Genomic DNA, 13,931 nt, shown 5'->3' on the forward strand with positions numbered 1-13,931 from the left:
ATTCTGCCTCTGAGGAGCTTGAGATGCTAATGTTAGCCTGTTATGCTTCACAGTAAAATCTGCTGCACCTGTTGACTTGGGCGAGCTCCACACTTGCAACACAGACCCAGGAGTACAATGAAAGTGGCTTTGGAAAACTGTAGAATAGAGCTGCTATTCAATTTACACAACTCAGTCTCAGAGTGGAGAAATCCAAGAATTGAAAATTACCATCTCACACACATACCCCAGTGGAAACACACACATGCACAAATCTCTGTATAAATATATCTCTGACATCAACAGTCTTCACAGAGACTTGGCCTTATGAGAATCTAGAGCCTTGGAATTTGCTTGTGACCATAAGCCAAACTCTTCATTAGTTTTCACAAAAACCTACTCACTATGCTTAACATGCTTATAAAAGTTGTCCCATAGAAAGAGTTTCTATCATGCAATCTGCATCACCACAATAGCTCCGTGAAGCCTCGAACACAGTCAAATGCTGAAAAGTTATTTCGTTCAGGCCTGGTTTCAACCACATTGTTTTCTTCAATCACTTATAAAGGTATTTCCTCCCTCCTCTTTTCTTGTTGAAATAAATACACATTCTACAAACCGCTTTTTTTTGAGACAGGGTGTGTTGCTCTGTCTCACAGGCTGGAGTGCACTGGTGCAATCTTGGCTCACTGAAACCTCTGCCTCCCAGGTTCAAGTGATCCTCCCACCTCAGCCTCCCCAGTAGCTGGAACCACAGGTGCACGCCACCCTGCCCGGCTAATTTTTTTTTTTTTTAGATGGGGTTTTGCCATGTTGTCCAGGCTGATCTTGAACTCTTGAGCTCAAGCCATCCACCTGCCTCAGCCTCCCAAAGTGCTGGGATTACAGGTGTGAGCCACCAAGCCCAACCTACAATTTTTTTTCTAAGATATAATCTTACCAATTTTGGTAACCCTATTACCACAACAGTCTGTACAATCAACCATTCATTCATCCATTGACCTAACTTTGTTCATCTTCCCATTTGCCTATCACTTTTTCATAAACATATTATTCTGTCTGCAAGTTAACTTTTATTTTCCTGAATTCTGGTACATTTTACAGATTTCTTGTCTTTAATCCTCTTCTCTCTCTCTCATCATTAGATGCCTTAATTCCCAAGTAACCTGACAGCATTATGAAACACTATGTTCCTGTGTCTTTAAATACGAACTATCCTGTTTTCTTTTCTTTTGTTTTCTTTCCTTTTCTCTTTTCTTTCGAGACAGGGTCTTGCTCTGTTGTCTAGGCTGGAGTGCAGTGGTAAGATCATAGCTTACTTCCTAGGCCCAAGTGATCCTCCCACCTCAGCCTCCCACCTCTCTGCTGGGATCACAGGCAGTGCCACCATGCTCAGCGAATTTACTTTATTTTTTTGTAGAGATAGGGTCTATATTGCCCATGCTAGTCTCAAACTCCTGGGCTCAAGTGATCCTTCTACCTCAGCCTCTTAAAATGCTGGGATTATAGGCATGAGCCATGGTGCCCAGCTCCTTCTTGCTTTATTTCTCTTCCTATCTTATTTGGCTAGGGAATGCCTACTTACTCTGTAATCTTTTATCCAGATGTTTTCTTCCTGGTAGATTGTTTGCAATTTAGTTCTTCCCCTTCCTTTATCAATGTCCTTTTGCAGTGTGACTTTGAACCTCTAACCAGGAGGTAGAGTCTATCACATCTCTTAAATCTGAGCTGGCCTGTGAATTTCTTTGGTCTATATGTTGTAGAAGTGATTGTTCTGAGGCCAGGCCTTGAGCAGCCTTGCACACTTATACTTATTCTCTTGAATGAGTGATCCACATGGCTCAGTTGCCATTGAGTAAGTCTTGGTTAGCCTGCTGGAGAAGTGAGTTTCCCTAGCCACATGCAGTCAATCACCAGACGTGGGAGTGAAGCATCTGAGACTATTCAGCCCCAGCCAACCTGTCAGCAGACTACAGAGCAAACCTAGCTAAGATCAGCCAAGCTTAGTCCAAGTCAGTAGAAGTCCCCAGCTCACCCACAGGCTCATGATCAATAACACATGCTTATTATTTTAAGTCACTGAGTTATAGGGCTATTTGTTATATAGCAACAAGTGATACTCTCTTTCCTGATCATGTTCAATAGCTACAACATACTTCTAGTACAGCCCTTATAATACTACAGTTTTTTTTTTTTTTTTGTCTTTCTCTTCCATAAACACAGAACTCCTTGGGAACAAGGACAATTTTTGTTTTGTATCTCAGAATCTAAATAGTGCCTGCTGACTTTTTAATAGATGAGTGTCAGAAAAATATCAATGATTAATTAGTTAATTAAGGATTATAATGTTGCCTAAGCCAAGGGACTCTTTAGGAGGCAGACAAACCCAGGTTTGAATCCCAACTGTATTTCCTATGTTACTTCAGACAATTTGGTTAACCTTGATAAGCCTTGTGTGGTCATCTCTAAATTAAAGACTGGAATAATATACATCCTGCAAGACTGTGATATTATATAGATATATAATCATGCATAAATATCTCCACCTGACACAGAGTGGATATCCAACAGATAAGAATTAAATGATAAAATACATGTAAAGCATTTAATATAGGACTTGGCTTCTAGTTGCTCAATAAATAATAGCTCTATTCATATGATCATGATCATCACTATCATCTTTGTTGTCACTTCTTCTTGCAGAAACTGTAGGTGCTCTGTCCTCATCCCATTGGCAGTTATTATTGTTGTGCAAGTTGACCTGATGGTGACTTTCAATAGTAAACATCTGGGACTCTGCCTGAGGGCTTCCTCTGGCTGCTAGAGTTTTCTTGGTCTACACGTATGGTAAGTTACAAATACCAGGGAGTTAACACTCCATACCTCCACCTAAGGGAGCAGCCCTTAGTTGAGATAGATGGGAGAAGATAGCTAAATACCCTAATTTCCATGCCCTTGGTTGGGATAAATCCAAGTTATGTTCTGTGCTGTATCCCAAAGTTGTCTAATGTGATTATACCCCTCTTGATCACAGAAATGATAAGGCACCTTTTTTGTCTTCCTTCTTTCCTCTGTCTCACATCTGCACTACCCTACAAATGTGTGCTGGCATCACCTCCAATTAAACACCACTCCATTTTTTTTGTTTCACTCTCTGCTTCTGGACAAATCAACCTAAGGCACCATTACTCTTTCTAGTTTATGTTAGTCTTGTTGCTTCAGAATCCAATCATTTCTTAAGGAACTTTGACTTCCATTTGAAAGCCTAGCCTCTTAATGATCTCTCCAGCTAATCAAAGAATTTTATCTAGTCCAGTGGATGACAAGACTAATCACAGAATGGGGTATGTCATATTTAGGCCTTCTGTTTTCATCCTGGCTCAATTCTCTACGTATATGAGAAGAGGGTTAACTTGTACACCATGGGTAGCTCTTTGCATATCTTCATGGGCACCTGGAAACATGGTATTGATTTTGGCCAAGTCAGAGGTGAAATGTACTAGCTAGTGATGCTGTGAAAAGACTAAAACCCCACCAGCATCCTGTACCAGTTTGTCTATGCTGTTTTTCAAAACTGTACTGATTGATGGTTTGCACCTGTTTACTTGTTAACAAAGCTTGCTTTTAGCTACCTGAGCTGTGTGGTACAAAATACCCCTCAGTAAGCTTGAGCCTTGGCTCTCCTGTGAACTTGTAGAGTCTCATGAGACTTTTTAATTATCCAGCACTGTATAATTGCTGCATTGGGGTTGTTTTCTAATGACCAAAAGCTTTACAGAAGGATCTGGGGTGGAGGAAGGAAGAATTCCTGCACCGTACAAGTTTAGAACCATTTCAGACAGTTATGAATATTGGAAAGCAAGCTGCACTTTGCTGAGATCTTAAAATACTGTTCAGTTGAGCTATCAAGAATAACTCTCCTGAGCACAGACTTTAGGGTTGTCCACCCTCCAACAGTAGGTGTTGGCTTCTTGCAAATTTGGACCTACAAGGTTATCGCATACATTTCTTTTCCTCCCTTCCCTCCGCTATGGACATTGCACAATGGTTACATAATCCAAGATGTGAAACCCTCACTGCACAGAGGATACGTTTCTCTGGTAACTATTGCTTAAATCCATATATTCTCATCTTTTTAAAGCACCAATTTGAAGTTGGATTTTAATTTTCCCTTCAACATTCCATCTATGAATAACCCAGTATGAAAGTTTTAGTCTTGAAGTTATGCTTGACTGACCTAAGCCACTAGTCCTCAAAAAACTCTTGTTTCTCATCTAGAAGGACACCCTTCCCACAGGCTGCCTCTCAGTGTCTTGAGCAACAATGTTCTTAGAAGTCAGGAGCCATCTAGGAAGCAGGAGAAGAGCTACAAACATATCTGGAATGCTCAAGTCTCTGAGTGTTACAAGATAACCTGCCTAGAATATGAGATTTCAGGACAGAATTTTCTTTATTTTCACAATTTGACATCAACACCCTCTGAGTTTCAGAAGCAGACCACAGACATATATATCATAAGCAGTTCTTTGAAATAGTGGAATAAATTACAATCTGACTATTGTGTATTAAAACACAAATAGCATACCCTGCATATGGAAATTAGAATTATATTTGGAGATTCATAAGGAGCTTGGGTGGTCATCTATGCCCAAATATCTTTCAAATTCATCCATCTCCAATACCACATCCCTAAGCCAAGTCAGCAGTATCTTTTATGTGGGTAAGAGCACCCTGTTTTCAGCTCCTGCAACCCCATTCATACTAGTTGGCTATGATAAAGAAGAATGGCCTTTAAAAAACATAAATTCTTTCATTCACCTGCTAATGACTCTCCAATAACTTCCATCTTTATTAAAATAAAATGAAGACACTTTCCCACATCTAAACAACTCTTCAGCTTCATCTCCTACATCCTGCTTCTCCAAAGCCTCTCTCTTAAAGTGATATTGGCCTGGTTTCCAAACTTTGAATATATCCACATGGATCCTGGTTTGTGACACATGGAAGGTATGATCTTCAAACCCTACTCAGCTGGATTTTTTCTATCACTGAGTTCTTAGCTCAAATTCTCTAAGTGTGCTGCTCTGACACTCAAACTAAAGTAGTCCCTCATCCCTTATCTCATTAACCTGCTTATCGTGTTCATAAACATTATCAATGGTTGTCAGTTTCCTTTTCATTTATTTACTTACCCTTTCCACTGGAATGTCAGCTTCTACAAGGTCATAAGCTTGCCTTTTTAGTTTCCAGTGCCTACAATAGTTTGCAGGCCTATAGCAGTAACCCAGAGAATATTGTTGAACCAATCCATGCATGTTTCTGTATTTTTAGTACTGTTTAATTTAAAATACATTTTAAAAGGACAAAACCATACGGTAATTTATTCCCCTACCTTTATATGATGGCTGTGGATGAATTAAAGACTCCAGAGGAGTGTGGCTATTTCTATTCTGCAGCTTTTCGTTGGTGCTTGTTAGTCTTCTTCATTTTTCTCAGTGTTCATTTTGGCAAGAGGTGGAAGCATTTCACCACAATGTATTTCTGTAACAATATAGTATCAAAATGACTCAGAATCCCACTAACATTATGCTGTGCTTAAAAATAAACAAAACATATAGCCACATTTACTTTACATTCTCCCACATGCAGTGCATTCTTTTTTACTGTTTCTGTCATTTTCTCAGGCATGCAGCTACGGATCTGTATATTATTACCTGGACACCTCAGGGAGGATTAGACTCCTCTTAGTATCTTGGCTGCATCTGTACCACAGCATTTTCTCCACTATGAATAATTATTCTATCACAAATCCATCTCTCCAATAAATGGTGAACCTTGTTTGCTCCCCGAATCTCTGGGGCCTAGCCCACTAACTGGTAATCATACATTTTCAATACAGTCAATTCTTGATATTTGCAGTAGTTATGATTATGAAGTCACCACAAACACTAAGTTAGCAAATACTGATGCATTGTTCCTAGGAGAAATAGAGGGTTAGGTTTCTGCAAGTCTCTGGCTCCAATAGTTTTGTCAAATAATCAATACATAACTCTATTTTATGTGTGTCAGTGTGTATACATATTGTTGATTTATTAAGAGGGAACTCACAATCAACAGCACTGTAGCTCATGCCTCAACAAAGATTTTCTAACGCATGTGTTTTCTCCATAAGGCATGTGACAGCCTATTGTGCTTAGGAACATGAGACAGCATGTCAGTCCCACACTATGGTTCCATTTCAAACCATGGAATCACCAACATTAAGCACAAAAATGTAAAAGCTATGAGAAGGTGAATCTGTAAATATGAAATAAAAAATAATGAGAATCAACTATATACAGATTGGCTGAATCACAGTTACATGAGGATTATACAAATTCCCAACCTTGTTTATGGTTCAGCATACCCCTGCTATTTAAATGAGTAAATAATAAATATTATAGTTAGGGTAGAAAGGGAGTACATACAGATTTTATATTCTTCATGAAAGACCCAGGAACTGAAAGTAAATATTATTTCTTATATTCTCTGCTGTCCTATTAAAAACACAAATTCCAGCAATCCTATCAAAATATTAATAACATTATTTGCAGAAATAGAAAAAGGAATCCTAAAATTCATGCAGAAACACAAAAGACTCCAAATAACTAAAGCAATCCTGAGCATAAAGAATAAACTGGAGGCATTCAAGTACTTGATTTCAGATTATACTACAAAGTTACAGTAACCAAACCAACATGGTACTGGCATGAAAACAGAGATGCCAATGAATAGAACATAATAAAAGTCACAGAAATAAATCCACACACTTACAGGCAACTAATTTTGACAAAGGCTCCACGAACATATATTGGGGAAAGGACAGTCTCTTTAATAAACGATGCTAGGAAAACTGGATATACATATACAGAAACACGAAACTAGACCCTTCTCTCTCACTATATGCAAAAATCAACTTAAAATTGATTAAAGACTTATATGTAAAACCTAAACTATGAAACTACTAGAAGAAAACATTGAAGAAACATTACAAGACATTGGTCTAAGCAAAGATTTTTGGGGTAAGACCTCAAAAGAACAGGCAACAAAAACAAAAGTAGACAAATGGGATTACATCAAGCTAAAAAACTTCTGAACAGCAAAGGAAACAATTGACAAAGTGAAGAGGCAATCTACAATATGGGAGAAAATATTTGCAAACCATTCAAATAATAATAATCCAATTAAAAATGAACAAAAGACCCAAATAGACATTTCTCAAAAGAAGACATACGAATGTCCAACAGGTGTTTGAAAAAATGCTCAACATCACTAATCATCAGGGAAATGCAAATCAAAACCACAATGAGATATTATCTCAATCCAGTTAGAATGGCTATTATCAAAAAGAAAAAAAGTAACAAATGCTGGCAAGGATGCGGAGAGAGGAAAATACTTGTACGCTGTTGGTGGGAATGTAAAGTAGTACAGCCATTATGGAAAACGGCATGTAGGTTTCTCAAAAAATGAAAAATAGAACTACCATACAATCCAGCAATCTCACTGCTGAGTATATATCAAAAGAAAGGAAATCAATGTATTGAATAGATATCTCCACATCCATGTTTATTTCAGTGCTATTCATAATAGCCAAGATATGAAATCAACCCAAGTTTCCATCACTGAAAGAATGGATAAAGAAAATATGGTACATGTATACATTTAAATACTATTCAACCATAAAAAGAAATTAATTTCTGTCATTGGCAGCAATATGGATGGAACTGCAGGTTATTACATTAAGTGAAACAAGCCAGGCAAAGAAAATGTTCTCACTCACACATGGGAGCTACAAAAATGTAGACCTCATGGAGGTAGATGGTAGAATTATGATTTCCAGAGACTGGAAAGGAAAGTAGGGAGCAAGAGAAATGAGAAGAAGTTGATTAACGAGTATAAAAATACAGTTAGATAGAAGGGATAAGTTCTAATATTTGGTAGTGCCGTAGGAAAATTACAGTTAACAGTAATTTACTGTATATTTCAAAATAACTAGAAGAGAAGAATTGTAATGTTCCCAATACAAAGAAAAGATAAACGTTTGAGGTGATGGACATCTCAATTACCTTGACTTTATTTTCACATTGTATACACATATCAAAATATCACAAATATCCCCAAAATATGTACAATTATGACATATCTATAAAAAAATGAAATTCCAGAGCCCAGGTATTTTCTTCTGCATGATATTAATTATTGCTCCTCCAATTTTCAGATAAGTTCAAAGAAAATTTCCCTGAAAATAATTATAGGTTAATAGTTCGCCTTGTCCGTTATAGGTCAACCTAAATTCCTAGAAAATTGCTCCATTTTTCTCTTTGGAAAAGAATAAGAAATACCAGCTTTTATTTCATTATATACACCAGTTAACTGCAAGTACAGAAGGTCCATACTTAGTTCCTTGTATTTTCTGTAAAAATGCAAGTACCCTGTGAGAGGTACAATGGAGGGATCACACTTTACATGTCTATTTTCCAGTGCATTTGAAAAATGTTTATGGCCCCCTTAGAAAATATTTTCCAGTTTAGTTTACTTCTCAATATTTTAAAATAATTACCTTCAACGTTGAGTTACTTGTACTTCACAGAAAGTAATTTGTTGCTAAAATTATCTTCTCAAAAGCATGCTCAGTGTTTTAAACTATTATTGCTAGGATCTGTAGGACTTAGTAAAAAGCAATGCCTTACACAGGCAACAAGAAATTCTAGAAGGATGGTTCAGACAGCTGCTTTTAAATTAGTTCAAAATAGGCTTAAATACAAGTAGTTGTAATTTCTTTTCTGTATCTTTCGATACCCCATTCAAATAGTTTAGAGTATCAGCAAACAAGTCACCTTGTCAAGGAATGCAATTTTAAAATTGATATAATCATGTGGGTCTACTGCATAGTAATAAGATAATTCAATATATTTGACAGAAGTAATATTTTGATCCAGAAAAATAAAACTAAATGCATTTTGTAAATTTCTGTATTTTGTTAGCATCATTATATTACATTTTCTATATAACCATTTTGAGTTTATTTTCTAAGAATTCGTGCTACTTTTAATTTTCTATTTACACTACAAATAGCCAAATTAATCAAAGAAATATTAGATATCGTAAAATTACTTTAAGCCATTCTCAAATCATCACTAAAACTCTCCTCTCATATTTCTTCCTCTTAAAACATGCCATTAAGAAGTCTTTACCCATATATCTCTGCTAAAGCCATATTACCATTACTGACTTTTAAAAAGCAATCTGGGGTCTGGGTGTGGTAGCTCACCCTGTAATCCCAGCACTTTGGAAGGCAGTGGCAAGCTGATCACTTGAGCTCATGAGTTTGAGACCAGCCTGAGTAACATGGCGAAACCCCGCCTCCACAAAAAATACAAAAATGAGCTGGGTGTGGTGGTGCACGCCTGTAGTCCCAGCTACTTGGGAGGGCTGGGGTAGGGGGATGGCTTGAGCCTGGGAGGTAGAGGTTGCAGTGAGCTGAGATCACACTACTGTACTCCAGCCTGGGTGACAGAGCCAGACTTTATCTCAAAAAAAAAAAAAAAAAAAAAGGAATCTGAATGCTGAATATTAGTAGACTATGTTCAGATAACAGCTATACCATTCTGAACATGTTGATAATGCACATTTTAACAAAAGGTATAGATGTCAATTAAATTTAGTATTTGCATTTCCAACCTTCAAGAGGAAGGAGTTGGCTTTGTATCCACAGACTGGCTCCACATTTTACTAGGTGCACGATTTGAGGCAATTTATTATTCCCTGAGATTATTTACTCATCTGAAAGATGGAGAAGAATACCATTTTCTATAAAATAGCCTACACAGAGTACCTGGCCAATAATTAATAGTAAGAAAAATTAGTGTGCATTTTTTACCAAGTACAAAACCACTCTAAGCAGCATTTTAGTCACTGAATTTAGCTCTTCAAGCCAAAAATCAGTGGCCTGCTATCTGTGAATAATTTGAAAAAGAAACAAGCAAACAATCCTAAATGTCCTAGCTTACTCACATTTTGACTTACATGTAAGATAAGCATCTCTATGGTTTGATATGTGTGTGTGTGTTATAAAAAGGGGTACACTCATCAGAGAAGCATAACTAAGCTTTCACATAAGTTTATGCCACTTTGTTTTTGTTTTCTTGTTTTGTTTTGTTTTTGAGACCAAGGAACAAGTCTCACTCTGTTGCCCAGGCTGGAGTGCAGTGGCACCATTTTGGCTCACTGCAACCTCCACCTCCCAGGTTCAAGTGATTCTCCTGCCTCAGCCTCCCGAGAAGCTGGGATTACAAGTACCTGCCACCATGCTTGGCTAATTTTTGTATTTTTAGTAGAGACAGGGTTTCACCATGTTGGCCAGGCTGGTCTTGAACTCCTTACCTCAGGTGATACACCTGCCTCGGCCTCCCAAAGTGCTGGGATTACAGGCCTGAGCCACTGTGCCTGGCCACCATTTTGTACTTTATTTACATAGATTCTCTGGACATTTTACTCCTATTTTAGAGTTTTAAAACTCTAAAATTTAAACTTTAAAATTTTTAAACTCTAAAATTCTATTGTATATAAAACAGTAGGAAGATTTACTATCAGCTCTACTAGTATAAACAGTCTCTGCATTCTTTTTTCCCCTCCTGACATTCAAGGATGGCAGCCCCTTATGCAAATACATTTCAAGGTAATTTAGAGACAGGAAGGGTTCCATCAGATCTGCAATTTTGGAAAAGTTGGTGTATTAGTCACCCTCTCATCCACTTTTCCTTATATCAAGAGATGCAATTTTGTGAGTAGTAGGTTTGATGCGTCATCTGTGCCATTATGTTAGGAAAATAGGACTTTGTCCTCCCCTCAAGGAGAATGGGCTCAAGACCTTGTTCTCATTAATATTGAGTTCTGGCCAAATAAACTCCAGTGGGTTATGAAATCATGAAAGATGCTAAATCCTATTAAGTTAAAACATTCCAACAACTCTGAGACATTAGAGTAAGAGGAGAAAAAGAAGAAACTGAATTGAGAAAACTCAACATACAACATTTTTTTTAACCTATTGTCTTTACTAGGATAGAACCTTTCCAAAAAAAATCCAATATGGATCATCCTTCTTAGAAATATGTCTTCATCACTCTGCCAGTTTTTGTGTGTATACTTTATAACATAGATAATTTTAACACTTTCAGTTAGATGCTGCATTCCTCATCCAGTAGGTGAACTCCAAGTACACAAAAGGGTTCCATTACTGGGTTTGACAGTGTAAAAGCCAAGCAGAAAACAAGCTGGCAGAGACAGTTTAATATAAACCTCCTCTGAGGATTTGAAAACAACATCACATTTGTTTCCTGCTACTCATCTGCCCCGCTGTGATCTTTGTCTCTATATACGATAAAATATTTATAGCCAGAGCTCAGCATCTTTTCCTTCACTGTTGGAATAAGGTATGTTCTGCATCCAGAGGAGAAAGCAACATAATAGAAACTCTAAAAAATTGAATAAATAACTTTTGGTATGTAGAAAACCTAACCCACTCACAAATGGATTTTCTTTCATTCAAAACAAGAAAGCTGTGACATGTGGGACTGCATTTTTGCAGAAATTATTTATGTGTTTGTCAATTGCAGGAAATCCTCTGTAGAGAAAGTTCTCAGAGCATACAGAACTATAGGCTGTTTTGGGATTTCCCCAAATACAGATTTAGCACTGTTTTATCTTTCTTTTCAGCTAATAATAAAACTCAGTTTTTGAAAACATCCTCACCTTTTTCTACAGGAAAATATCTGGTTTGAGTTTCTGGCCTCTTTGAGACATTTCCCTTGAGACAATAGAAATATTGAGCTTTCTAGGACTATGAACTATAATATTCTCACATTACTACTCTTTTTTATTTTGCCACCTAGAGAGCAGTTTATAATGTGTTGGTTTTTATTTTTGGAGTAACTCTTCTTTACACTGAAAAGTCAAGTGAACAATTATGTTTAGATATATTGGTTTTTCTGCTCCAATAGAAAAAACACTTAAAGCCTGTATTAACTAGATGACCCAGGTTCTAGCCCATTCTACTTGCCTTTTAAATTTAATCGACTAAACTGGTCTGTCTCTGGGCTTCCTCATCCTAAAACCAAGGTAGTAACAGCATGTACTTCCTCTATAACACCTACTTACACAATTTTCAGAGGATTAAATACAATGATGTATGTGCGAGAACTTTAGATACTCCAAGGTACTACACAACATTAGGTTTAGAAAGCTATTTTAATTCCTGCGTTTAAGTTATACGGAAATTAACTTAAATTTAATCTAACACCTAAAATGGTAAAAGATAACAGTTTAAAACTGCACTGTAATGTCTTGGAAGTGTGTGAATTCGCTAACCTTCACTTCAGTGAATCTGCACCTGTCCAAGCTGATCCTGCTGAGTTTAGATTTCCTAAGACAAAAGATGAGATGGGAGAAGAGTGGTGACAGAGCTATACAGGGATAAATGTGCTACTAGGAAGTGAGTTTTTCATCATCACTCTCCTTCTTTTTTTTTTATTATTATACTTTAAGTTCTAGGATACATGTGCACAAGGTGCAGGTATGTTACATATGTATACATGTGCCATGTTGGTGTGCTGCACCCCTTAATTCGTCATTTACATTAGGTATAACTCCTAATGCTATCCCTGCCCCCTCCCCTCACCCCATGACAGGCCCCAGTGTGTGATGTTCCCCTTCCTGTGTCCAAGTGTTCTCCTTGTTCAATTCCCACCTATAAGTGAGAACATACGGTGTTTGGTTTTTGTGATAGTTTGCTGAGAATGATGGTTTCCAGCTTCATCCATGTCCCTACAAAGGACACAAACTCATCCTTTTTTATGGCTGCATAGTATTCCATGGTGTATATGTGCCACATTTTCTTAATCCAGTCTATTATTGATGGATATTTGGGTTGGTTCCAAGTGTTTGCTATTGTGAATAGTGCCACAATAAACATACGTGTGCATATGTCTTTATAGCAGCATGATTTATAACGCTTTGGGTATATACCCAGTAATGGGATGCCTGGGTCAAATGGTATTTCTAGTTCTAGATCCTTAAGGAATCACCACACTGTCTTTCACAATGGTTGAACCAGTTTACAGTCCCATCAACAGTGTGCAAGTGTTCCTATTTCTCCACATTCTCTCCAGCACCTGTTGTTTCTTTGACTTTTTAATGATCGCCATTCTAACTAGTGTGAGATGGTATCCCATTGTGGTTTTGATTTGCATTTCTCTGACGACCAGTGATGATGAACATTATTTCATGTGCCTGTTGGCTGCATAAATGTCTTCTTTTGAGAAGTGTCTGTTCATATCCTTTGCCCACTTTTTGATGGGGTTGTTTTTTTCTTGAAAGTTTGTTTGAGTTCCCTGTAGATTGTGAATATTAGCCCTTTGTCAGATGAGTAGATTGCAAAAATTTTCTCCCATTCTGTAGGTTGCCTGTTCACTCTGATCATAGTTTCTTTTGCTGTGCAGAAGCTCTTTAGTTTAATTAGATCTCATTTGCAAATTTTGGCTTTTGTTGCATTGTTTTTCGTGTTTTAGTCATGAAATCTTTGTCCATACCTATGTGCTGAATGGTATTGATTGCCTAGGTTTTCTTCTAGGGTTTGTATGGTTTTAGATCTAACATTTAAGTCTTCAATCCATCTTGAATTAATATTTGTATAAGGTGTAAGGAAAGGATCCAGTTTCAGCTTTCTACTTATGGCTAGTCAGTTTTCCTAGCACCATTTATTAACTAGGGAATCCTTTCCCCATTTTTTGTTTTTGTCAGGTTTGTCAAAGACCAGATGGTTGTAGATGTGTGGTGTTATTTCTGAGGGCTCTGTTCTGTTCTATTGGTCTATATCTCTGTTTTGGTACCAGTACCATGCTGTTTTGGTTACTGTA

The 13,931-nt window shown here is 37.3% G+C and overlaps 1 protein-coding gene across 3 annotated transcripts in view; it reads right to left on the reverse strand.

Annotated features, from left to right (window-relative positions):
* The window catches only part of PAK7 (p21 protein (Cdc42/Rac)-activated kinase 7), a 319,541-nt gene that overhangs the window by 167,628 nt on the left and 137,982 nt on the right, over window positions 1-13,931 (reverse strand). For 2 of the 3 annotated variants that reach the window (XM_011948856.1, XM_011948857.1), the window contains one exon: window positions 5,372-5,520. The gene's annotated coding sequence lies outside the window, so the exon portion shown is untranslated. Of the gene's footprint in view, window positions 1-5,371; window positions 5,521-12,384; window positions 12,440-13,931 lie in introns of all 3 variants that reach the window. The other variant, XM_011948858.1, reaches the window with a different exon arrangement.

The sequence above is a fragment of the Colobus angolensis genome, unplaced genomic scaffold (assembly GCF_000951035.1).
Source record: "Colobus angolensis palliatus isolate OR3802 unplaced genomic scaffold, Cang.pa_1.0 Scaffold285, whole genome shotgun sequence".
Taxonomy (NCBI): Eukaryota; Metazoa; Chordata; class Mammalia; order Primates; family Cercopithecidae; genus Colobus; species Colobus angolensis.